Source organism: Polypterus senegalus, chromosome 12 (assembly GCF_016835505.1).
Source record: "Polypterus senegalus isolate Bchr_013 chromosome 12, ASM1683550v1, whole genome shotgun sequence".
Classification (NCBI taxonomy): domain Eukaryota; kingdom Metazoa; phylum Chordata; class Cladistia; order Polypteriformes; family Polypteridae; genus Polypterus; species Polypterus senegalus.
Genome location: NC_053165.1, coordinates 80,554,379 through 80,580,579, shown reverse-complemented (window position 1 = coordinate 80,580,579; position 26,201 = coordinate 80,554,379). Strand labels below are relative to the sequence as shown.

The following is a 26,201-nucleotide window of genomic DNA, read 5'->3' as shown; positions in this document are numbered from 1 at the left end:
CATCTGGACCTGCCGCTTTGCTGGCACGAAGTCTTTTCAGCTCTCTGCTCACATGGGCTGCTGTAATTGTGGGTGGGGATGTCTTACCTATGCTGGTATCAGCAGAAGGATGGTTGGAGGATGCAGTACTCCGAGGTGAAAGTGGTTAAGGTGGTCAAACCTGTTAAAGAAGTTGTTCATTTGGTTTGCTCTCTCCACGTCTCTCTCGATGGCGGCACCCCGCTTCAAGCTGCAGCCAGTGATGATCTTCATCCCATCCCACACTTCCTTCATGCTGTTGTTCTGCAACTTCTGCTCCAGCTTTCTCCTGTACTGCTCTTTCGCCACCCTGAACTGGACTCGGAGTTCCTTCTGCACGCGCTTGAGCTCATGCTGATCACCGTCTTTAAAAGCCCTTTTCTTCTGGTTCAAAAGGCCCTTGATGTCACTTGTAATCCATGACTTGTTGTTAGCATAGCAGCGTACTGTTCTTACTGGAACTACAATGTATTTATGTAACGAATGTATTTATAGGGCATGTGTCTCATTATTCTGTCAACAAAAGGGGTTAAACCTACAACTTCATGTTTTTATCTAGTGGCTTTCATAGTGAACCCCTCAAAATGCATTTCACTTGAATATTACAGTTTATATATTTATGTACCGTGATCACAGTTTGATGAAGTCAGTGCAACTTGAACTGATTTTGTGATTTATGGCACCACATGTTACATATCTCTCTATTATAAAAAAAATCCTGTGGAATGACTGACTAGTAGATGATACATGATCTTTACATTAAGATCACGAAAGACAAATAAAAGAACCGCAAGACAAAAGAGAATGGGCAAAGAAAAAACCAAAACAGTAGTGTAAAGGGAAGCAGCACACACAGATACAGGTGTCTCAGTGCACATCATTCAATGCACAAAACGTAGATTTACACAATAATGGAACATACACTTTGAGAATCTGTGGACCCGCAACAGTTCAAGCAACGACAAGTTTAATTGCAAAGAAAACACAATTCGGTCAGGTGTATATTTATGATGACGGAGAAGCGATCACAACGCGAGCAACAGAGACACAAAGTAGGAAAAAGGACAGCAGCTGTAAAGGCTTTAAAAAGATCGAAGGGCAGCACGACAGCAGCCCCCCTCCACCCCACTGCGCGCCAGCAGCGCTATACGTCCTGCAAGGAAGAATTTAACCACGCCCGGGGCCGTAAATAAAGGTACAAGTATTGTTTTTACAATATCACGCGAGACCAGTCAGTGAGCCATCATTTAAAACAACTCTGCAGACATCTAACCTAGCAGTTGTTGGATTGCATCTGCCAGACAAGCATCATGTGCTCCCAGCTCTTAAAACAACGACAAGAGACAAGCAAAACGTGCAGCTCGCAAGCAGCAGGAAGACAGCAGGTGATGCGACAGCATAGCGTGCGTTCAGCCGCCCCTACACTTCACAAGACGAGCAACGTTATATGTCTGGCAAGGAAGAGATGTAACCACGCACGGGGCCGAAAATAAAGGACAAGTATTGTTTTTACAAGTTTTTAAAGTAAAAGTGAAAACAATGCATATGTAACAGTTCCTAAGAAAATAACAATCTCTTTAAATTGTATATTGCCTGCGTAAGGTAAAGTCATCCCTGATGGAGGATCGCAGGAATCGTGGGAAAGAGGGGTCCTTTCATCAGATTAGCTCTATTTCAGCCGTGAAATGGCCAAATTAGAGAGGCAGCTTGATGGATGAGGTCTCCAGGACTCTGAACAAATCCAAATCCTATTATGGGATGTCATCTACTCTTAAATTCTACTCAGTATTTCTAGAATTTTTCTTTTTATACTGTATTGAGGATTTATTCTGTTCTATGTATTGTACTGTATTGTATTGACCCCCTTCTTTTTGACACCCACTGCACGCCCAACCTACCTGGAAAGGGGTCTCTCTTTGAACTGCCTTTCCCAAGGTTTCTTCCATTTTTTCCCTACAAGGATTTTTTTGGGAGTTTTTTCTTGTCTTCTTAGAGGGCCAAGGCTGAGGGGGGCTGTCAGGAGGCAGGGTCTGTTAAGCCCATTGCGGCAGTTCTTGTGTAATTTTGGGCTATACAAAAAAATAAATTGTATTGGATTGTATATCCAGTAAACTGAACACCGGGTGGGTGAGCGAAGCGAGCAGGGAGCAGAGCCCTCTAGTCTATTAGAAGAAAAATCATTTTTGTTTGTATATGAATACTACTATTGCCCCAGCAGCATAGTATAACATAACATTCTTTAAATGGCTTACTCTAATTCAGGATTGTGGGACATACAGACAAGCTATTGTTATTTAATATAGTAGTTTTCAGAGAAAATATAATTCTGAGACCTATTATACTAATACATATCATACCCCTGTTTTTGTTTCAAAATTCCTAAAGAATCTGGGCAGTTGACAAGCTCATGGTCACGCTTTGAGGTGCTTAAACCTTGTGATGTACAGTCCAACATCTTAGTCATTAGGTGGCCACAGCATCTGTTTTATGATAAGCCCTCGTGCTCAGATTTAAATATTGATTTGGGAGCTGGGAGCAGGACACACTTTTAATTAGATATAGCTTATGTAATAGTGGATACCATCCCAAGGCACATTATAGGTATAACAGGAGTCCTGGAAAGAGAGGTGACTTACTTAGTGTCACAGAGAGAGACTTGTCATTCACTGTCCAACATATTAGCCACTAGGGGTTACATGCATGTACCTGTAGAGCAGAGAGAACTTGTGTCTTCATGTTAATCTTGTTATTCACCCAGGAGCAACCATCAGTCATAATTTTAAATAACACTGTTGACCGCTGGGACCATGCAAAAGCACATCATAGGGGCTATACACTTTTTCTCTGTTCATACAATGTTAGTCCTAGTAGGTTTACTGGATCCCTCAAGATCACATCTACGACTGGCTTTAAATCTACAAAGTTGAAATTGTGATGTGTTGCCTTTCACAGTTAAAACCATTCCAAAACACGTTCCATTTTGTAAACACTGAAAGGTGAAGTGCTTCACCCACTCTCTTTATTTTATAATGGTAATTTTAATAGTTGACACCATCCTGCGGTATATTATGAGTACAGTGTGAGTGTTTATTTTATTTACTGTAGCATCTTTCATATTAGACTCCATCTTGAGGCATATTTTGGGTAGAGTGTGAGTCCTGGCAGGTGAAGTGACTCACTCATGGAGTCGCTGAAGTTATTGAACTGATTATCTTGTGATGGCCACAGTGGCTGTAGAAAGTTAAACACCTGTGCTCAGATTTGAATGTTGTCATTGACCTGAAGGTAAGAATCAATCATTGTCTTATTTAGCACCTTTCATAGTGCAAATGATCATTTCAGCATCAGTCTGAGCAGGAGAAGTGATTCGCTCAGAGTTTCTCCAGAGAAGGTGGCTTTGTCTTTCCTGAGCAGCTGTACTGTGAAGTGTGCTCTAAAATTCACTGAAATTAAGCTTGCCATGAAAATGAAACGGAAACCGATTAACTGTTTATGCTAACCCATGATGCCTTAGCCTCAGTCTAAGGTACTATGGTGAAGTTTGCAGGTTCCCTCTGTGTTCATGTAGATTTTTGTATGTTACTTCCTTTTAGTTGAAGAAAATAACATTCCTTACATTCAAGACTTAACTTTTACAACAAAAAAAATAACATGACAAATAATTGAGTCAAACGTAGTAAGCCCAAATTCAACCCCTGCCTAGGAATTTTTTTGAATCTGTCATAAAGGCAGTGAATGAGGTTAGTAACCGTATTGCGAGGGAATTTTATAAGAAGAAGCACAGCATAATTCAGGAGAACAGGAACTGGAATATGAATTGAAATAAACCAAAACGTGTAAGTTCTGGGCACTTCACTAAAATTAAATTTTGAGCTCATCAAAAGGACATTAGAAAATGTTAAACACCATATTATCAGCTAAAAAAAATGGTTTCATTGTAAATGCAAAAGAAACATATTCAATCAAAACTTTAGTCTTCCTCTGGATTTTTAGAGCAAGTGACCAGTATGAAAAGCCTGGCCTGTTTAGACTGGTGTCAAAAGTGGAAGACTACAGCAGAGTTGGATTATCAGAGGTCTGATAACCACGGCCAACTGTCTGCTAATCAGAAATGAATGGAGATTTTTTTAGAAGCCAGTTGTCATTCTTCCTCTTCTGTCTCCCTGGATAGGGCTTCTTCTTACCAGCCAGTTCCCCAGCTGACCGCGTCATCTTCTTGTCACATTTGTTGCCAAGCAGCCATTTCATGGAGGATGCAGGAAGCAGTCCAGGTAGTGTAATGATAGTGACTCACCTGAGCAGGCAGACACACACACACACACACACACACACACACACACACACACACCAGAAGAAAGCCAACGTTATTATAAGTTGAAAATGAAACAAAACTTTTCAGTAAAACTCAGGCCAGTTTTTTTATTAGCAGCATATTGTTCTTAGATAAACTCAAGGAATAAAGCATGCTCAGGGATCATTCAAAAAGTCCAACACACGTTACACAGATATCTATGCTTATAATTAACATTGCCTCAGTTTGTAGTTTCTTAATAGCTATGTGTATTCAGAAAAATGACCAGGTGCCCTTAGGCAGAACCTACTCTGAGTAAGAAGCACATTCTACTAAACTATTTTATAAGCTCAGTTTTGTACAATTTACCAACAAATATTCCAACATCTGGCATTCCCTATGTTTTACATAGCATCTTTGATGGAGACGCATTACAAAACATTTTGCAGGTACAACTTAACACACATTCTTAAAGCAGTGTCAATCAATACTTTATATAGTGTCTTTCAGAGCTCATCACAATAGAGCACATGCAGCAGGGCTGTCCAGCGTAGGTTGTGAACTGCACCTACCTATAACTATAGACTTCCATTGTAACTCCTTTTCACAATTAGAATGTTGTCATTTCATTGCGTGGCTCATTCCTACTTTCAATTAAGTTTTTAAAATTTTAATCTGAGTCTATTAGTTTCCCGCAGCTTGGTTTTGTGTTTCTTTATGAACTTTTAACTTAAAAATCTGCTGTGCAATAAAATTACAAAGATGCAAATGGGATCAAGAAAACATCTTTTTATTGATTACTTTGTTATTTGCACATTGGTGTTAATTAGCTTCTGGCAAAGAAAATCAGAGGAGCAGTTAGAGGCTCAGAATCATAATTAAATAAACTAAAAAAATGGGGTGGACACCCTGGTGATCTAAAATATACAATATGATGATAATAAGGAATAGGTTGTGAGGTGAATAACAAGGAGTGAAATAAAATATACAGATAAAGACATAGCACAGACACTTCTTTTGTATTATACCTCTGAAGAAGTAAGACTCATTCTGATCGCTGCAGGGAACATTAATGGTGAGTGATGTAGTGTGGCGCAGTAGTTGGTTCTGCTCAAGCCCAGTGTCCTCGATCCAAAGCCCACACCTGCTTACACCTGGTTATTGTCCATATGAATTTTCATTGTGTATGGGTTTTTTTTTTAATTTAATCCAGGTTTTCTGTCATAGCCAGCTGTGAGACACAGACCCACACACATACGCACCATGATAAAGCCATTTTTTACATGACACAAAGCATATAGATATATGCTAGCACATACTTGCATGTATGCACTCATGCCCAGCACCAAACACATGAACACATACTCTAACACACATATACAGTATATGCAGACAGATAGGTGGAAACATCAAATTTGTTAATTGCAAATATATTTCACACATTTTTGAATCAATATTAAATATTGGTGTCTCTGATCATCTTTATCACCTGTACTAGACATGACCCTCTGCCCCAGTCTCTTCATCAACCTGCTTTTTCACCTAGAGGAACTTTGTTCTACATTTAAAATCCATGTACACATTAAATGATACCTAACTCTTTGTCAGAGTCCTAGTGGTCCAATGCTCCAGCAGATGGCACTAGACTGGGCACCACTAGCCTTGGTCCAAACAAATCAGTAATACAGTCAACCAACGTAAATAGACGGACTGCGGCTGCTAATTGCTTGAGACAGACAATATGCTGGCTTGGGATGGCAAGGCATAAATCAAATCAAGCATTTGGTGGAAATTACAGAATTAATAATGGGATGGGGATTGAGGGGGGTGGCTGGGGGGACAGTGGGTAATATAAGAGTCATGATAGAATGGTGGTATGCAAAAGGAAACTGTTGGACTCTGTAGTTTGTTCCATTAATCAGTGCCTTACTAGAGCACATACTGAGTTGTACAAAAATAATAACTGCATTTTTAAGGGGGAAAAAGAAAGAGCAGAATTCCATTAACTCAGAGAACAAAGCTGTTTCGGTCTCAGCTGCAGACCTCATGAGTCACAGTTAAGCATATCCCCAGCTGCAGAGTTAAAATGGACGCGAATAAAATGAGGCCACAAATCTCCGCCATTTCAAAGCTAGGAGGGTGACATGCATTTGGACGGCATCCTCTTTTCGATTAATTCTGCTGATCATTCACCGTCGGCTGAATTGACAGCAGAGACCTTCTTTGAGCTCCAGTTAACCCTTCACTTGCCACCTATGGAAACCTTCCTTGTTAAAGTGGATGCGACTGGCGCACAAAGGTTGACATCTATATGTACACCGAACAATCTGTGAAAAATGACAAGTAGGTGGAGTGGTGGGCCATGCTTCAAGACTCACAGGAGCTGTTGGCCTACATGCTGTGTAATGCAGATCCGGTAGCCATCAGATTTCCCTTTGCTTCCTAGAGTTAGCAGCTGTTTATATCCCACACTATTCCTGCCTGCCATTCAGATGTGTTTTTGAACTTTTAATATAAAATTTAATTTGATTTTAAGTCTGCCCTGAGATTTCTGATTTAATTCACTCGTACATTTTCAAACTCTCCAAATCTCTTTTAGGATTAGAGGGGTCAGAACCTATCTTGCCAGCACTGAGTACGAAGTAGGAACCAAACTAGAAGGGGAAAGTAGTCCAATACAGCGCACACCCCCCTCACACACAAATTTACAGTTGCAAATCAACCTGACAAACACCTAACTGGGGATATCAAAGGAAAACCTACAAAGACACTGGGAGGATGTGCAATAGAATGTCCATATTAGCAATGACTAGGTGTGGGATTCAAAGCTGGGGTCTGTGAGCAGAAGCACTGACTACCCTGTTGACAGTTTTAACAACAAAGCATTAATAACATCAACTTCCATGTGAGTGTCGCCCATTATCTTGACATGCAATAAAGACTGAATTTTATTGGGACAGACTCAATATTTCTCTTTTTCATTTTTTTTTTGTAAATAAAGCTAAAATCTAATTGCCAAAAATGGTGAAAATCCTTTTTACAGCACTAACACGATTTAATATATGCAAAAGGAAGGGGGATGTTGCACCTAGCAGGTGTTTTTATTTATTTATTTATTTAATATATTTTTTTTTTTGTACAGATCTTGAAGCCAATCGATTTTGGCTGAACCTGACTGGGCCTTTGGGAGATTTGTGTTTTTTATTGTATGGTTTTGCTTTCTTTTGATCGTAATTTTAAAATGTTGGTCAAGGTAAAAAAAAAAAAAAGTAAAAATAAAATAAAAAATAAATGAGCATTTAAGCGAAGTTATTAACAACCCAAAGGAAATTTGTCAATAAATATATTTTGGTGTGTATTTCTATTTAATCTTTTTTTCCTGTAGGAGAGGGCCCATTCACACCAAAGCCTGATTATCAAGAAGGTTCTGGCAGGATGACACATACGACAGCTGCAGCAGCAAAACATGAATCCAAAGGCTTGGAAAGCAACAATAAAGAGGAAAAAATGCAATACTAAGGAAAAGAAGACATGATATTAGAAGCAGCATGAAGAAATGCAGCTTTAAGAGCTGGAGAGGTGGGTGTCAAATAAAAAGAAAGGGACTGCTGTGTGAGTACACAAGGGGCAGGGAAAGGTGAGGAAAATGGGTGTAGTGAGCGAGAGTTGGGACAATGTAAGAAGAATTCGGTAAGGCTGCTAAATACATGACTTTGACTTATTCTCATTCCCTCACTTAAGATTAAATGAATTGGGGTCAAAATACAGTTGAAACATGGTGACAGAGTAAAAGGGTTCAACAAGGAATCTCTGCAGGTTTCATCCAGTCTTCAGCTCAGCATTGACAAGAGTTCAAACCATGGACTGATCTTTATTTTTTGATCCATTTACAAATTGGGCATTCATCATCCAGTCTTATTTTTTAATAGCACTTTTAATAGACAACATAATCACAAACCATGTCACGAAGCATTAAATATTTCAGTTAGTATGTAAGAGCAGCATGTTGACACTGTGGTTAGTGCTATTGCCTTATGTGTACAGCATTTGGGGCCTGAATCCTGTGCCTGGTCTTTGTCCGTGTGGAGTCTGCATGTTTTCCAAATGGCTTTCTGGATTACCCAAAAGGTTCTCTGGTTTTCATCCCACACCCCTTGAAGGTGACCACGCTAGATGGACTGGCAATTACAAATTGTCCACTTTGTAAATATGACTCGCAAAGGACTGATGTCTCACCCAGTGCTGATTGCAGCTATCGATGCAGTGCTTCCAGGATAGTTAGACTAAGCAGCTTTGAGATTATTATTTTATGTTATAAATATAAGCAAGGGGAAATATAACGAGCAATTGAAGAACAGATAGTATTAAAAGGTCAAGTAAATGCGGACAGTGTAGTGAAGTCAGCATGTTTGTTAGGCAATGTCAACAGCAGAAACAGGGAAATGATGCAAAATGAAAGGATGTGAAATGAAAAGGTATCAGGGTATAAGAGGTAATACTTGTTCTTGTAAGTATCTAACTTTAGCACAGATAGACAGGTAGTCCTACATGGAGCAGGTTTGCTCATTGCCCGTGTTTTAAAACACAAGTACAAACACATGAGATGAGAGCAGACCTTCTGTGAGCTCAGATAGACCCCTGGGCATTTCACAACATAAGCCACCTCTCCCACCCGCACTGTTTAGAAAGAAGCCTAAAGATTTCATGGAAAGATGGCATGTTAAAAAATGGGTAGAATGCATTGCAGTATAATGTTATTTAGCTTTAACATTAAGCACTTTTTCTTGACTCAAAGGGGTTAAATTGGAAGACCATCCACCCTTGGCTGAGGTGATGCACCCCTGGGAGGTGAGGCGTGAGCCAAATGGCCCTGCTGCCCCTTCCCATTTGTAGAGCCTGCATGGGATTATAATAATGTTGCTTACCTTAAAATAGATTGGGCTTATTGTATAATAATTCTACAGGCTAAATACACTTTTTGTACGTGTACTATATTGGTGGTGCAAAGCTTTCAGTTGCTTTTAGAAGCTCTATATTATTATGCTCACTCATAATTATTTGTGCTGCATGAGATAAAGCTTGTTTAAAATAAATAGATATAAGTAACTGTATACTGTACTGGAATTTTACTCCTCAAGATTTTTATTTAGTGTTCAATAGGAAAATTACTGTATTAAACATATAATGGTTTTTATATGATGAGCCAAGTGTAGTTTAAAGGTTTCAAAAGATGTGTGATGAAAATATGCAATTTGCCAGATACAGGTACTAAAGCTTTCTCCAGAATCAGTTCCATTTTAATTTTATTTATGCTCATACAGGAATATAAATTATGATTGTATGAGAATAAATTAATTTACAATACAGTAGAATCCTGTTTCTTCCACTTTTAAATAACACAGTAGTACAATGTGGAGTCAAAGCTGATCATTACACACTATAACAGAGACAATTCAAAAAGCAAAAAACGCACAAAACTCTCCAGCTGAAGAGAAACAAAAACCACACAAATTGAAAAGTGACAAAGCGCTAGTCCCCTGGATAGCACAAAAGCAAAGACAATGCTGGTGCCTCTCAAACTCATTTGCACCTCTGCCTTGTCTGTAAAATGGCATGGCAGCGACCCAGAGACAGAGGAGAGTCACCCGGCAGAGTCCTGCACCAAGTCACCGTTATCATGCAGCCTGAAGAGCAGGTGTGAGCGTCAGTCGCATCTTCATGGATAAAGAGCGCAGGCAGCCAAAGCTCTCAACATGCCCAGCACCTCTGGCAGAGCTCCCTGAAAGCGTGTTAGAGGATGAAAATGGGAGCTATTATGTCTTCTACCTGCCAGAGTGTGCTGAAAGCCAAATACAATTTCAATAGAGGCGCAAAACCAAGGAGCACAAGACATTAACGCAATCCCCGTGCCCTGCAACAGGACTGCGTGATAAACAGAATGAGGCAGCTGAGGTATTCTCATTTTTCTGTTCATCTCTCTCTGGACATTTTTTCCTCCCCGCTCCTCATGACACCTGCTCCCAGACTTCTTTAGCACCCTTAGATCTCTGCCCCAAAAGAAACAGGATTGCATATGTTCAACAAATAAAAGCTCTCTACCCTGAATTTGCTTCAGTTAGAACGTAATGCCATGTTTTGTATATATTTGTTTAGTTTACACTTTTTATCTAGATGGCTTATATCTCAAATATACAGTAACCTAGTAAAGTCTCATAATAGATAGTAAACGTTTAGTAAAAGAGCAAATTCTGCTTACTCCATATGTGTTATGTCAGCATATAGTTGATAAATAGATAAATAGATGTGAAAGGCACTATATAATAGATAGATAGATAGATAGATAGATAGATAGATAGATAGATAGATAGAAATGAAATGCACTATAATAGATAGATAGATAGATAGATAGATAGATAGATAGATAGATAGATAGATAGATAGATAGATAGATAGATAGATAGATGAAAGGCACTATATGATAGATGTGATAGATAGATGAAAGGCACTATATAATAGATAGATAGATAGATAGATAGATAGATAGATAGATGAAAGGCACTATATAATAGATAGATAGATAGATGAAAGGCACTATATAATTGATAGATAGATAGATGAAAGACACTATATAATAGATAGATAGATAGATGAAAGGCACTATATAATAGATGTGATAGATAGATGAAAGGCACTATATAATAGATAGATAGATAGATAGATAGATAGATAGATAGATAGATAGATAGATAGATAGATAGATAGAAGCTAACTGAACACTGGGTTTGGAGCTCTGTTGGCCCTTTCTGAGATATTATAGGGTCATATTGAATCTAGTAAGGCAAGCAACTAATTTTTTGTGAAGAAACAAGAGAGGTTGGATACAGAAGGAAGCTGAGACAATGCTCCATACTGGGTTTCTTAGTTATGGGTTGATCAGTCGGTCTTTCTAAAAGCCCTTTTTTGTAAAGATTAGTGGCTTAGTTGCAGACAGGACACCATTGAAGACTAGACTGTAGTCCTTTTTCATAGGTTTGGGTTTTTTATTTTATAGCAGTATTTTTTTTTCTTCCCCTATTGTTTCCCAAATAATACAAAGACCCAGCAAAGATATATTTAGTGAAAAATACAGAAAAGCAGAAACTGCCACATTTTAATAATCTTCAGCCAATGACACAAGTTCAAGCAGTTCCAGAGGAGGTTGACGCTACTTCCAAGATGGAGGCGAAGCTACCAAAGCCTCTCCAGCTGCTGTTCTCTGACAGGCAGAGTAAGGAGAATCAAGTACATAGAGCCCCCCTCAGTGTGCTTCACATTTTCCTACAAGAACAGCTGCACTAACAAGAACCTTTGGGTGAAAGCTGAAGACATCTGCACCCACCATTCCAAATTGTGTGTTTTTTTAAATAATCATGAATTTTGTGTCATCATTGAAGATTTCCGTGGTATTGGAGAAGCTCATGTTTAGAAGGTCTTCATTATTGAAAGGGTAGAAGAAAGTCTGTCATCATGTGTTTGTCTAACTGAGTGGGGAATCTCATCCAGTCATTTCTCGAGAGAAGGTCAGATTGAGTGCAATCACATTCGGGATGTTGTTGTCCTCTCTTGATGTAATGAAGCACTTCACGCTTTACCTCTAAGGATACCAAGTCACCTGCTGCTACATAATGATATCCAGGAGAAATGGTTGCAACAGAAAGGCCATCAGTAACATGAAGCTGTGACTAGTCCTGTCATGGATTTGTGTTCATGGCTCACAGTATTTATTTGCAAACTGAAGACTTTCAAAAGTTACTGAAAAGGTAATATCCCAAATTAAAATCTAGTAGGTGAAGGAAACCCACCTGAACACAGCTAAAATAATGGCACATGTTGGGTTCAGATTAAGAATTCTGCATTTGTCTAGCAACAGCGCCAACCACTGTGCCACCATGCCTCTGTTAATGAGATGATTTAAATATGTAATACTTCAGAAAATTAATTGAAATGTTCTCTTGGTGGCAGTCTTGTGCAATTGTACTAGTAAATGACACCTAAAGAACCCCTGTGTCTCTTAGGCGTTTTTCTGGAGACCCTGGTTTCCTTTCACATGATAAAGCCACGTGTGTTAGGTTGATTGGTGGCTCAAATTATTTCAGTCTGAGTGTTTCAGTAAGTGTAAGCCTTGATGGACAAGGACTCCTATCCATGCTTTCTTCCTGACATGAACCCAAAACACCCAGGATAAGCACCAATAAAAGGATAATATGCATACTCAGTGAAAACCTAAATTCATTGATCTGTGAATCTTCATTATTATTGTCTACTTTATGCTGAAGTGGTCAGCCAGATGTGTTGTATTGTGACCAATGTGAATCTTTTGTTCTAAGGCTGAACAACATCAATATTGATTTGTTATGGAGTCGCTTAGTGCTCTTCTGTTTAGTCAACTGTTAAACAAGTTCTGCTTTATTTCTATTTATAAAATATATTTTATCAAAATGTTTCTGTATAGCATTGACTCTTTGCATTTAGAATTAGCTTAAGCATATAAAAATTTACATCACTTTGAAAATAATTACCTGTATATAAAATGAAGACAGATTAATGTTATCCAGAAAATGATACAGACTAAAATTGATGTCGATGACAAAATGTTTCTGCAGTCCACTCTGCTAAAGTCCTTGATGCACTCAACTCCATGTGGTCACCAACATGGCACACTGAGTTGTGCTGCCTAGAAAGAGCACCATATTGATTGATCATGAAGTCACTTCACATTCTGCCTTCATTCTGAGGCTATAACATGATATAACTTAACGATCTGAAACTCACTTGATCGAGTTCGAGGTTGGAGTCTTTTGCAGGACACACTGAAAAACACACAGTTGACCTAACTAGTACGTGTGTGGGGATATGGAAGGAACGTTTGTGATACACAGAGGAGAACCTGCATGGCGTGGGGAGAATATGCAAACTCCACATGTGGAAGCACTGGGCAATGCTGTCTGTCTTCTTTTTTTTCCTATGTTTTAATATTTTTTCCTGAGTAAAGCTTTCTGGTGTGGTGGTCATTATGAGAGTTATAATATCAAGTTAAGTTTAACCTGTCCGTGCTTCTTTCCATTGTGTGCATATTTTAACTTAACTTAACTCATGGGGAGCGGTGGTTCAATTCATTGGACCAAACACCAGACAGGACACAGTAATGTGCACTGCCAGACAAGCTAATTTAGAGCAGCCATTTACACTGAGCTATTGATCCCCATGAATGCCACTAAATTATATAAAGGCTGATTGATTGGTAGTTATATAAAGAAAATACTCAAATATGTATAGCTAAGTAATGTAACATCTATTTTTGCTTTTAGAAATTACAATTCAAAACCTTACTTGGTGACTCACATTTTTACTCACATTTCTGAGATCTAGTCTTGAGCTATATTTACATTATTGTTTTTTGTGCTGTTTTCACTTATTTGTTCTAATTAATCAGTGCACAATGTGTTTTCACACTCAGTCCATTGCTTATGCTAAATTACTGGACATTGGCGCCTATTGAAAGGTGTACTGAACCTCAGTTTTGCGATTTAGGGAAGGCACAGACTAATCACAATATCCAAATTGATCTGTGTGTTCTCGACATTCCAAGTGCTATTTGTGCCACTTCATTTTCCAATGCCCTTGTTTCTCTCAGGAAAGCCAATCATTGCTTTGCTAGCACCCTCTTCTGTTGACTTTAATGTACTGCATTAGTCTCTAGTCCTTGATTGCTATGAATCGTGAGTGCTCTTTTGTAAATGGTGCACACTGGGGAAAGTGCCAACAATGGCTCTCTAAACATTCACATACAACACTTATTAAATTGCATCTTCATTTTTCAGAAGAGTGCCTGGTTATTGGAATACCAGACAAGTGAACAGTGTGAAAGTTGCAAAATACAAACAGGTTTCTTCACTGGTTTATTTGAACCATTAAGGAACCCTTTCTAATATACAGTAGGTTGCTTGTTTAATTTACTATGAATACATTAATGCTATTTCTTTTCTAAAGTATGCTGAAACTGCCTGCAAAAGGCCCTATATATAATCATTCATTTAATTAATGATAGGCGGTAAATAATACTCCTACTGTGTACAGTGTAAAATGGACTGTAATAATTCACTTAGTTGTAGTATTTGTGGATAAAGCCTGTTGAGACAGAAATCAAAATGAATTCCTAGGCACAGGATCCCATGAAGTAGAGCTGGATAAGTGGATTAGAAATTGTATGGATAGATCATTAACATATCGATTTGTTTGAATTTTACTTTTAACTGTTTTGTGAAGTATATTGAGATGATGAATAATAACTTATAAAATGAGAGCCTGATTAATCTCTTTGCTAACTTCTCAAAATAGCACATGAAGTAAATATTTCTTGGTGGATTTTTCTTTTAAGTTATAATGTTGCTAATTGCTTTTTATACTATAATCAGCCCATAGAAGTTGCCATATAAAATAAAGATTTCTCAGATGCTCTCAGTCAGGTGGTCACATTTAAAGGTGCTTGATAAAGCATTTTTTGGGGCTGACTGATTCCTTGCTTTCAGATTTGTTTCCCTTTGTGGCTGGTGTTTAATCGTTAGACTATCAAGCCTAACAGGGTATGATTTACTGTTGGTCAGCAGCACATTCAGCCCCAGGTTTCACTTTCTGAGGCAGTGGGTACTCTGGAGGAGACAGATCAAAAAGAATTGACAATTGGTAAATCTATAAATATTAATGGAAATCTTTGAACCTGTTTTCTTTCCTGCTTCACTTGTGCCAGACCCCTCAACCCCTCCTTCCCATAAAGCGTCACACAGGAACATGCTCTTGGTCTGTGTTTAGAGCTGACGGTCGTTAGATAGCAAGTGCAGCCCAGATGCTGTCAGTGATCTCCAATCAATTGGACAGAATCTCCGCGAATAAACCCACCAGATGGCTTTGCTGAGGTGTGCGTGTTGGGGGTGCTGTGTTCTCTGAGCACGCCTCAGTTTAGCAGCTGCGCCAAGAGGACAAATGGTGTGCGCAGATGTTGAAGTAAAACACTGTGTTAGGACTCTGTGCACAAGCCTGCCTCTCTTAAGTCCCTGAGCACTGCACTTCTCTCAAATAGCTTCAGAACAAGAATGACAGGTGACAAGCAGGTGCGATGACCGCCACTTGCTTTAGCATCCTTTCTGGGGAGAATTAAAAATGGAAGACGCTCTAAAAAACAACAGTCGATTCGCTGAGAAACTGCAATATTCAAAAGGTTGGCCATAATAAAAACATGGGTGATAATATTACTGTAATGCTGCTGGTTCATCTTTCACCTGCCTGGGCTTACATTGTAGAAATATGAAGCCAGTATACAGTGATTGGGAATGGTTATAAAAATACAAGCATCAGTTTCTGCTCCTGATTCTCTGAGGAGTCTCTTTACCTGCCAATACTCACATCACAGAAATGTGGAAAAACATACTGATGAAGCGGTGGTCATTACGTGGAAATGCACTGTTTAGAACAGTCCAGCTGAAAACTATGGTCTTGAGCAGGCAGAGGCAGCAAGCGACTGAGTTTTTCTGTATAATCTGTAAAGCCAGGAAATGTTAATCAGATATTTTGTGTGTCCTCATCTCCGTTGCTTATGCCATATAGACCTGTGTGAAGAAGGCGTGATCTGTTTCCCCTTCTTGCAAGTTTCATGCATGGTTGTCAGGCCTGACAAACTAAATTATCTTGTCTGTCAATCAACGCAAAGACAGAATAGAAGTGAAGGTGCTATATATGGCTAGAATAAATAGATAGATCTGAAAAGCACCATATAAATGGTAGATAGGTAAGGCACTATATATAGATAGAAACGAAAGGCAATTCATTTGGTTGATTGATCGGTCATACTTTATTTGCCTCTGGGGTAATATGAGCTAAGTTGAGTGTTGTGCAATATAGGAGGTTTAGACAAAAGCACCATGGCTTGTGGGATTTCTGTAACATTTCTGAAAACATTTTACAACTGAACAGTGGGACAATTAAGGAGAAAATATAAGCAAAAAGTCAACTAGGGATCTTCAAAACATGATTTTTTCCCTCTGAGGACGAAGGCGTTTTTCTAAGATCAGGTATGCTTGGTTTCCAGTGCGCTTGAGGATTGCATTTTAAAGGGGGCATGGCAAAGCTGTTCTCAATCCTGAGAATATGATTGTTAAAGAAGAGGTACACATGTCACAATGACAACACAGCTGAGGTGCTACCACTAGAGAGCAGTAAGTCCTATATTTTAAGAAACTGTCCCAAAAGTTATTTCTTCGGAGACATAAAGTCAAGGGAATGACAATGTGGATCAACAGACTGCTTAATGCTAGCTCGCAGTCAGATATGTGGCAAGAAGGAGGTCTTTGACAAGATGCATGGGTCCAAGCCATGCGTTATGAGGAACAGACTCATTTGGGTTGCCTGGCCATTCAAGTGTAAGCAGGGTCTCAGGAATGCTAAGAAATGCTTGGTGAGATGCAGTGGTGAGTAATGGGCCTGCCAGTACAGTAAATGACTTGTAATGGAAGGCCCAGAGAAGTGTTGGGATTTTTTTTTAAACATCTAATTCTGTATTCCTGTTCTTTTGCTCTCCTCCCCTCGATTGTGTTCTTTACTTATAATAAAATTCACCCTTTTGTATAACTTGGCCTTCTTGTCAACAGTTCTGGGTTTAGAAACCAGCTTGAGAGCACCCCCTACCTTTCATAGTGTTTATAACTGTCATAGAGATGTGTGGCAGAGGCTTATTCACCCAGTGGCACCCACTCACTGGACCTGCATTATTACATTCTATCCTGGGCTTTTCTGTCGCATTCTCAAACTGGCATGCTTAGACTTAATTTAATAAAATAATCAGTGTGTCTTACAGTGTACTTAACTTTAGCTTTCTACAAAGTGCACTGTTTCTGAGGGTTTCTTTAATGACTATTAAATTGTAATGTAAAGCTCGCTTTAAAACATTGATTATACAGGGTATACCTAACATGAATTCCAGTTCAAGTATAGCGAATCTCTTTAGGTGGTAACTTGCACTATGAAAAGAACTATTTGAAATAGAAAAAGAATTACTGATTTTCCATCCATCCATCCATTTTCCAGCCCGCTGAACCTGAACACAGGGTCACAGGGGTCTGCTGTAGTGAATCCAAGCCAACACAGGGTGCAAGGCAGGGCGCCAACCCACCACAGGGCACCCCCACACACCAAACACACACTGGGGACAATTTAAAATCGCCAATCCATCTAACCTGCATGTCTTTGGACTGTGGGAGGAAACCCACGCAGACACGGGTAGAACATGCAAACTCCACGCAGGGAGGACCCAGGAAACGAACCTGAGTCTCCTTACTGCAAGGCCGCAGCGCTACCACTGCACCACCGTGTAAATAATTGCCTGACTTAATGCTCCTCATTAACTGCTGTGGCGAGTGGCTGGGTTGGTACCCAGCCAGGACTCACAGGATGACCAGAGGAGGCCTTGTGTCTCTTCCAGACCACGAGGGGGCGACCATCCTGGTGGCTTTGGGGACCACGGGAACGTAGCTTGGAAGCTCAACCCTATAGGGGCCCATGGTCACTGCCAGGGGGCACCCAATGCCTGAGGAGCCCTGGCCCTTTGCACTTCCACCACACCCAGAAGTGCTGGGGGGAAGAAGACCAGGGACACCCAGAGTGCTTTCAGGTGTGCAGCCGGTACTTCTGCCACTCTGGGGAGTGCCGGCTGAAGATTATCGGGAGGCTTCTGGAGCACGTCCGGGTGGGGATTATAAAAGGGGCCGCCTCTCTCCTTTCAGAGGCTTGAGTTGGGAGCGGAGGAGGACGGAGCTCGGGAGGAGAGAAAAGGAGGCGGCCTGAAGAGAGAGGCATCATAGTGTGAGAAAGTCCTGGACTTTGGGGGAGTTTGGGGTTGTGTGTGCACTTGTAAATAGGAGCAGTTTTAAATAAACATGTGTGGGTGAATTAAAACCATGTCTACCTGTCTGTGTCTGGGCCGCTTACCGCATTGCATAATGTAAAAGGTTTAGTTGGTGTGACACATAGGCCAAGTGTTGAATGTCCCAACAACAGACAGCCATTCTTCTCCTGAATGATTAATTTAACTGCTTTGTAAATGAAGTGGTTGCTTATTTTTGATATAAGGCACAATGTAGAAGAAAGACTTCATTTATTATTTAATCATCATTTACTGCCCCGTTGAAGCTCGTGATTGAAAGCATTATGTCATTTTCATCCACCTATCCATTTTCTAACCTGCTGATCCAGAGCAGAGTTACAGAAGGCTGGAGCCTGTCCCAACAATCATCAAGTTTATATTACATTTTACATACATATTTATATTATGACAAATAAGAAAGGAGCATATGAAGATCTTTAGAGGGATGAAAGGCACTGTATGAATTTTTCTTTTCTTAAAAGGTAATATTTAAACAGTTTTATAAAACATTTTTAGAATGGTATTCTATAAATTCGAGATCAGGTTTCCTGTTTATGTTTAACTACAGTATTATTAGTTGGTTTCAGTCAATGCCCTCTCTGAAAGCACTATATCAGATATACCTGTGATGGACTGGCACCTCTCCAGGGTTTCTTCCCTGCCTTGCACCCCATGCTATCTGGGATAGGCTTGAGCAGACCCCAGCAACCCTGCTCAGGATCACACAGGTTACAAAATGACTGACGGACTGACATTTCATCCAGTAAGGAACTTGAAACAAGTGCTAGTGGAGCAAGTGAGAATCATAGATGTACAAATCAGTTGAATATCAATTCCCTATAAAACAGAAGGACAGGTCGGACGATCCAATGGAGGTTTTGCTTTTTGCAGGATGCGGTAACAGCATGCATCGACATACATGCACTGGCCACTTTATTAGGTACACCTTACTAGTAACGGGTTGGAACTTCTTTTGCCACCATTCTTCATGTTGTAGATTCACCATTGCACTACCACCAGCCTGTTGACACCATCAACCACGCCACACTCAAAGTCACTTCAGTCACCTTTCTTCCCCATTCTGATGCTAAGTTTGAACTTCAGCAGCTCGTCTTGACTTTATATATATATATATATATATATATATATATATATATATATATATATATATATATATATATATATGCCTAAATGCCATGTGATTGGCTGATTAGATATTTGTGTTACCAAGAAGTTGAACAGGTGAACCTAATAAAGTGGCCAGTGAGTGTATGCTGTGGGCAGTTTTTTTTGGGGGGGGATGGGGGGGCATTTGTACTCAGCCGTCAGCCTGTATGTTTGCCAGGCAAAGTTCCAAGCTTGAATGAAATCACAAGTGTGCTTTCACTTGGTCTGACAGTTAGCCCTGCTACTTCTGAAAAATATGGATGGACAGATGGAGGAGAAGACTTTGGGTAGCCTAGACTGTCCAATCCCTAGGAGTGACAGGAGCAGCTAACTGCTGACTCTGCTGTCATTTGCTAAAGAGTCGTTGTATCTGTAGAAATGTATTACGGGAGGAACAAAACCACTAATTTCATGAGGCACACTATATGTATCTTGGGTCGAAATGTTGGCACATGTATTCTTCATATGTTCAGGGAGCCTACTGAAAGACCACATTCAGCACTGATTTCTATTGCCAGGGCCAATGACAGAAAAAAAGATGATCAGAAAATTAAGTTAAACATTCGAAAAATGGGCTGTGCCAAAGAACAGTTAGCAATGTGCTTCATGTTATGTTGGTGTTTACTGCAAAAGGTGCCATACCAGATATGACACAGTCCCACTGATGGAGAGACAGGAGTTAAAGGCGTCATTCAGAGAGGAGGCATTCAGGAAAACAACGTGGGCACAGCAGCAGAAGACGCACATGAGCTCAGTGAAAACATCAGGCGTACCTATGACCCCTTTGCACCTGGGACATCATGTAGAGAACTTAACAGTTTAGTGAAGTAGCAGCCACAGTGCTGATGTGCTGGCACAGAGGAGACTTCATCTAAAAAAGGTGCTATACACGAGGAAAGAGAGCAGGGTAGCTCCAGACACCGCACACACATTTAAATAAGATGACATAAACAAAACAGTCTTAAAAACGCTCTCTAGATTACTAAAAAACTTACAAGAAATGGCATTAGCTACACCTTTAGCCACGGGCATTACACTTGAAATGCTACAAACATTTATTATTACTGTAAAACATTGATGTAAACTTATAAAAGGCACTAACAATTGGCAAAGCAATATATAAACTTTAAAACTGCTTTATAGATGGAGTTACAGAAAACCAATTAATGCTTATAACAGCCCATCTATTAGAAATTAAACCTTGTACAACTGAATATGAAATGAGATCTGTCTGTTTAAAGAGAATTAAAGAAAGTCACAGATATAGAAACGTGCTGTTAACATTCTGCTAAAATCACATTGAGAAACTTAGTTCTTGTTTTCTTCTTTCTTTCAAGGGACCAAAAATGTGATGACAAAGCTTTATGAAAGGATTTATACAATTCTAATAAAAGTCAGTTCACAAACATTGAACTTTTATCAACTACAGAATAAAATGTGTTCCTTTCCCCCACTTACCTTTTCACAGGTAATTAGTGTAAAGAAGAGTTCTGTAAGAATATATATTTGACTGCAGTTGTAGGCACAGTGGCATCAAAATGGTTTAAAACAATCATTGAAGGACTTGCATATTACTCGTGGGTTTTAATGATGGTCATTTTACAAATAATGCAGTTTTATAGAAGTGAAGAATAAAATGCCTTCCTTATTCCCTCAGTTTTATCAAGGCCATATACTATAAGGGATGAGAGTAATTTACTCTGTTCATAGGTACAGTGCTACCAAAATGCTTGAAAAGCATCATGATTAGAAATTTAAAAGCTGATAAAGTAATAAAGGCAATAAAGTCTTTTATGAAATAAACTAGAAAGTGCAAGTAGAGACTTATTAAAGTAATATGACTAAAGGCACAATGCTACAAAAATGCTACTACAGTGAAAGGAAGGAGTTATTTAAAAAAATCGAACAAAATTGAATAATAACAGTCTAATAAAAATAAACTATACAATTTAAAAATATTGACAAATAATTAAACTAAATAATAGAAGCAGAGCTTCAGTAACTCAACAAAAACTCTGCAAAACATGTTATAAAATTTGAAGAAATATGATATACAAAGGGAAAAGACATATACTGTAAACTTTAAAATGGTATTATTGTTTTATGAAATTTGCTATAAAAAACAGAAATAAAATGATGTGTGAAAATGCTAATCAAGTGCTTATAAAAGATAGGACTTGTAAACTATGAACACAAGCCTGTAGGGGTTTGTAAATCTTTATAAAATGTAAAATGACAAGCATTATAAGGTATGTTACAAAAATGTTACTGAAGCCTTATATGAAGAATTCTATGGAATGGACAGAGTTGGCTGCGACTCTCCACGATTCTTCACTGAAGTAAGCAGTTTTACAAAATGGAGGAACAGATAGAATCATCATGCAAGCCTGCTGGAGGCTTGTGGAAGGAGGTGCAAATCTGATAATAAAGCCCTAGAAATAAAGACATTTAAATGAACAATAAACTTTAATGAGATGTCTCACAGACTAATAGTAAATTCCCACAATTGAAGTTCTATGAAAGAATGTCAGTTCCTAGCAGTTCATTCCTCCTAAAGAGCAGACTAGCAAATGTGCCTAAAAAGGCCGAGTGATTAAAGAATGCAGAGCATATTATCATTCAGGCTGGGAACCTTACAAAATGCTTTTCACTTTTATTTTCCTGAATGATTCACCATAAGCTGGTAGAATGAATTTTTGAATTGAACTTTCCAGTCACAAATACAAAGACATCTTTTTGTTATCATATGGCAGACCTTGGCATTTGACAAAATTCAAAACAAAAAGAGAGCAAGATGAACAGTCTCTCAATCAAGGTTACGCTATACTGCACCCAGTGAAAAGCAAGCAGAATTGTATTTTCATCCTGGAGAGGAAAAGCTGAGCGAAGGGCGTGTGTCTGTGTTCAAAGTCTCGAATTCAACATGTCGCAGCGTCTCACGGAACCTGTTTATTAACCCTTATGATCCTCAGAAGAGTCCCTGGGAGTTAAAACTAAACAGAAAGACATGGAACATGCAAGGTGGACTGCACCCAAGAAGGGGAATGGGCCCATCAAGGGACAAACAGAGGTAGGGCTTTTTATCTTTGAAAATGCTCCTTATTGCTGATGACCATTGCTCTAGATTTCAATGACTAAATCTTGATAATAAAGGGTTAAACATCTCGTCTTCACACTTATAATACATCAATAGACATTCTATATGTCTGAAATGGGGCAAAGTTGTCTGTCTCACTGTTGATTCAGTCACGACCCTCAGTTATGTGGTGGACCCGTGTCTCATCTAATGCTGGCCCTAGCTTGGTGCTGACTTTGCTGTGCCGTGACTCAGCTCTTGTGCACCTTACTGTTTGCATTTGATGGCTGGCATTGCAGACTGCTCAGAGGATCTTCTTCCAGTTTCCTTATTTTCTTACAAATAACTTGTATAGTTTTATATAAAGGTGGTGCAGTGACTAGCACTGGTGCCTTGCAGCTCCAGTGTGCTGGGTTAAAATCCTGTGGCTGGTCATTGTCTATGTGTAGTTTGCATGTTATCCCTGTGTCCACAAGCGGTTTCCTCTGCATACTCTGGTTTGCCTCCCACCATCTCAAAGACAAGCAGGTTAGGCTAATTGGCCACAAGTGGGTGTGTTGGTGGGCTCCATGATGGACAGGTGCCCCTTACCAGTTGGTCACTGCTTTGTGCCCAATGTTGCCACAATAGACTTCAAGGTTTATGTTGAATTTATCCATCTCTATTATAGCACTTTATATTTGACCACTCTCTCATTCCATAATTGTACAATTCAAGATGAAACAAGTATTCTAAATATAAAATTATTCACATTCTCTTTAAAAAACTTTTAATGGTTCTTCATTTCTTAAGCGTGTCTCACAGTGATCACTCTTTAAGTACGTTAAACCTATTCGTCCATTCATGTTTAACTCCTGTTAATGTATTTCAGGATCACTGACAGATAACGCATAGCCTGACAGTAATGGACATGTGCCAGTTCTTTGGAGCACATGCTTAGGCACAGGCACGCTCAGGATGACATAAGACTTGACTGCCTGGCTGTGGAGTATGGCCACCAGAGGTAATAAACCGGAACATAGTGAGGACATGCAACCTCTACACAGATAGCCAAAGACCCAGGAGCTGTGAAGTGACATTGCTGACCATTATGCCAACATTCTGTTTCAGTTAACAAAAGTACAATCAAAAATCAATTATCAATTTTTCAGTGCCTTTTGCAGCATATAGTATCTGAAAACACTGATCCATGTGACATTCAGGACACTTGAGACTAGTGTGTAAAACATTGGCATTGTAGGGTGGTGATTTCATTAAGCAGAATCATACATTCACTTTTAGGAACTGATTACAGTGCAGTCAAAATGAAAGATTTCCTAACGTTTGGCAGTAACATACAGGCTGGGCAAATCTGCATGAAATAATTGAGGTATTTTAAGACTGCACTCCTCCTTAGTGCTTTGAAAATTAGGAGAAATGAGGTCCACAAATATCATTTCAATTTGCTTTTTTCTTTCCATCGCTTCAAAGACCAACTCCATTTAACTGGCAGCTCTAAAATGGGTACAAAGAAAGCGAGTAGTTTCACATCTGCTGCTTTTCTGCCCATAAACATGAAGGTTTAATGTAGAGCCACTTATGCCCAGAACAGTAACTATTCCACTTCTTTCTTTTATATAGTGCCTTTCACAGTATGAACTATGTCAAAGTGCTTTATAGAGCATGTCATAGCACTGAAGCACACGATGATTATCATAATCATCACGGAATACACTGCAAAGGTTCACAGAGTAGTACAATAAAATGCAGTGTCACTTTTTAAGGGTAGGTTGCTCGTTGCTAAGGTGGGTCAGTAAGATGTTGTTTGCTTTATGTATGTTCAGGGCTCAGTGTCTCCATGTTAACAGGGAGATGTGCCATTTTCTGTTGGTTCACTTAGGGATTTTCGGACAATTAGTTGCTGCAGGTTTGGTGGTTAATTGTCCGAAGCTCCCTAAGTGAACCAACAGAAAATGGCACATCTCCCTGCCTACAGTAAAGATGTAAAACGTGTGCCCACATTTATAATACAGACCGTATACTTATACCACACTGCTGACTAGAACATCACATAAAGGGATAATTTTCCTGCAGATCATCTAATCTGGTCTACCTAATTCTCTGCATGAAATGTCCTGACACTGCACTCTACGTGGGAGAAACTGGACAAACACTCCGCCAGAGAATGAATTTACACAGGGTCCACATTAAACGTGGCAACACAGATGTTCCTGTAGCGGCCCACTTCAACAGCCATGGACACTGTGAGAGGGACTTTAAAGTCACAGGGCTTATGGGCAACTTCAAAACGCAGCAAGAGAGAACAGAAGTCAAACTCATGCTAAAACTGAACACATTGCAACATGGTTTGAACAGAGACAAGAGTTTTATGGCCAGATATGAGGATTGTTTGCATTTCTCAGACTGACACAGACAACCTGTCTACAGATCCACATTGTATTGAAAAACTCATCAGAAACTTCAAAAGACTTTGTTGGACAGTCATCTTATCCAAAGATCTCGACCATACATTGTTCTTCTCTCTTGTTAAATGAACCCCAGCCTGAAGGAGTCTGTTCATTTTTTTACATTTAAGATTTGTCACTTAAAGATTTACCAATGCTGTTTCTTGTCCTAGTGTGTATATAAACACAGGGAACTCCAGTTTCTGTAGTACATCTCACCTGAAGAAGGGGCCTGAGTTGCCTTGAAAGCTTGCATATTGTAATCTTTTTAGTTAGCCAATAAAAGGTGTCATTTTGCTCAACTTTTAACCACATTCATAATGACTAACACGGTACAACACCCTCTTACTACTCACTATAGTTGGGAAATTTAGAGTCACCAGTTAACTGAATGAATACATCTTGGGAAAGTAGGAGGAAAGCTAGAGATCAACGTAAGAAAATCCATACAGACAAGGGAGAATGTGCAAACTACAAATGTAACAACCAAGCTCTGGATTCTAATCCATGACATTAGATTCATGAGGCAGCAACGCAAGTCACTCAATAACATTAATAACTTAAATTAATGGGAGCACAGTGGTGCAGTGGTTAGCTTTCCTGCCACATAAATCTTAAAAATAAAGGTGCCAAAAATGGTTCTTTAGAGTGGTGCCATGCAATGTTCATGTATTCTTGATCTGTTAGTAATCTGCTAGGCAGCCTACTTTACATTAAATATTTCTATTGTGTCTCCATATTCAGAACCTTTTCAAAGCCCAAAGATTCAATTTAATATGCAAAAAATTCTTCATGGAATTAAATAATTCTATGTCAAGAAATGTATCTAAGAGGAACTAAACAATGTAATATAGTGCTATTAGGGGGTCCTTGTTTTTAAGAGTGTAGCACAGGTTGAAATCTTGTGAAAGGATGTGTGGAATGATGACACCTCCAGAGACCTGGGTGCAATTCCTGGCTTGGTTACTGTCCGTGTAAACTTTGCACATTTGCTTTGTGCTCCATGGCAGTCTCTTCCAGATACTCCAGTATCATTGCAAAATCCAATGTTCTGCATGTTAGGCAGCCTCTCAGCTCTAAATTCACCCAGTTTATAAATGTACCAGCGCACTGCCTATATACGCTGCTGAAAGCTTACTCCTGTCTTGTGCCCAATGTTTCTGGGATTGGCACAAGACCACCACCACCCAGTAATAGAGTCAGCTGAGAGGAGTATATTTTAACATTTTACTTTATCCTTCCACCCATTTGCTG

The 26,201-nt window shown here is 39.3% G+C and overlaps 1 long non-coding RNA gene across 4 annotated transcripts in view; it reads left to right on the top strand.

The window, feature by feature from the left end:
* LOC120541188 overlaps positions 1 to 26,201 on the top strand; it is a 154,473-nt gene that overhangs the window by 87,711 nt on the left and 40,561 nt on the right. For all 4 annotated transcript variants that reach the window (XR_005635962.1, XR_005635963.1, XR_005635960.1 and 1 more), the window contains one exon: positions 7,695 to 7,888. This is a non-coding gene — a long non-coding RNA (uncharacterized LOC120541188). The remainder of the gene's footprint in view (positions 1 to 7,694; positions 7,889 to 26,201) is intronic.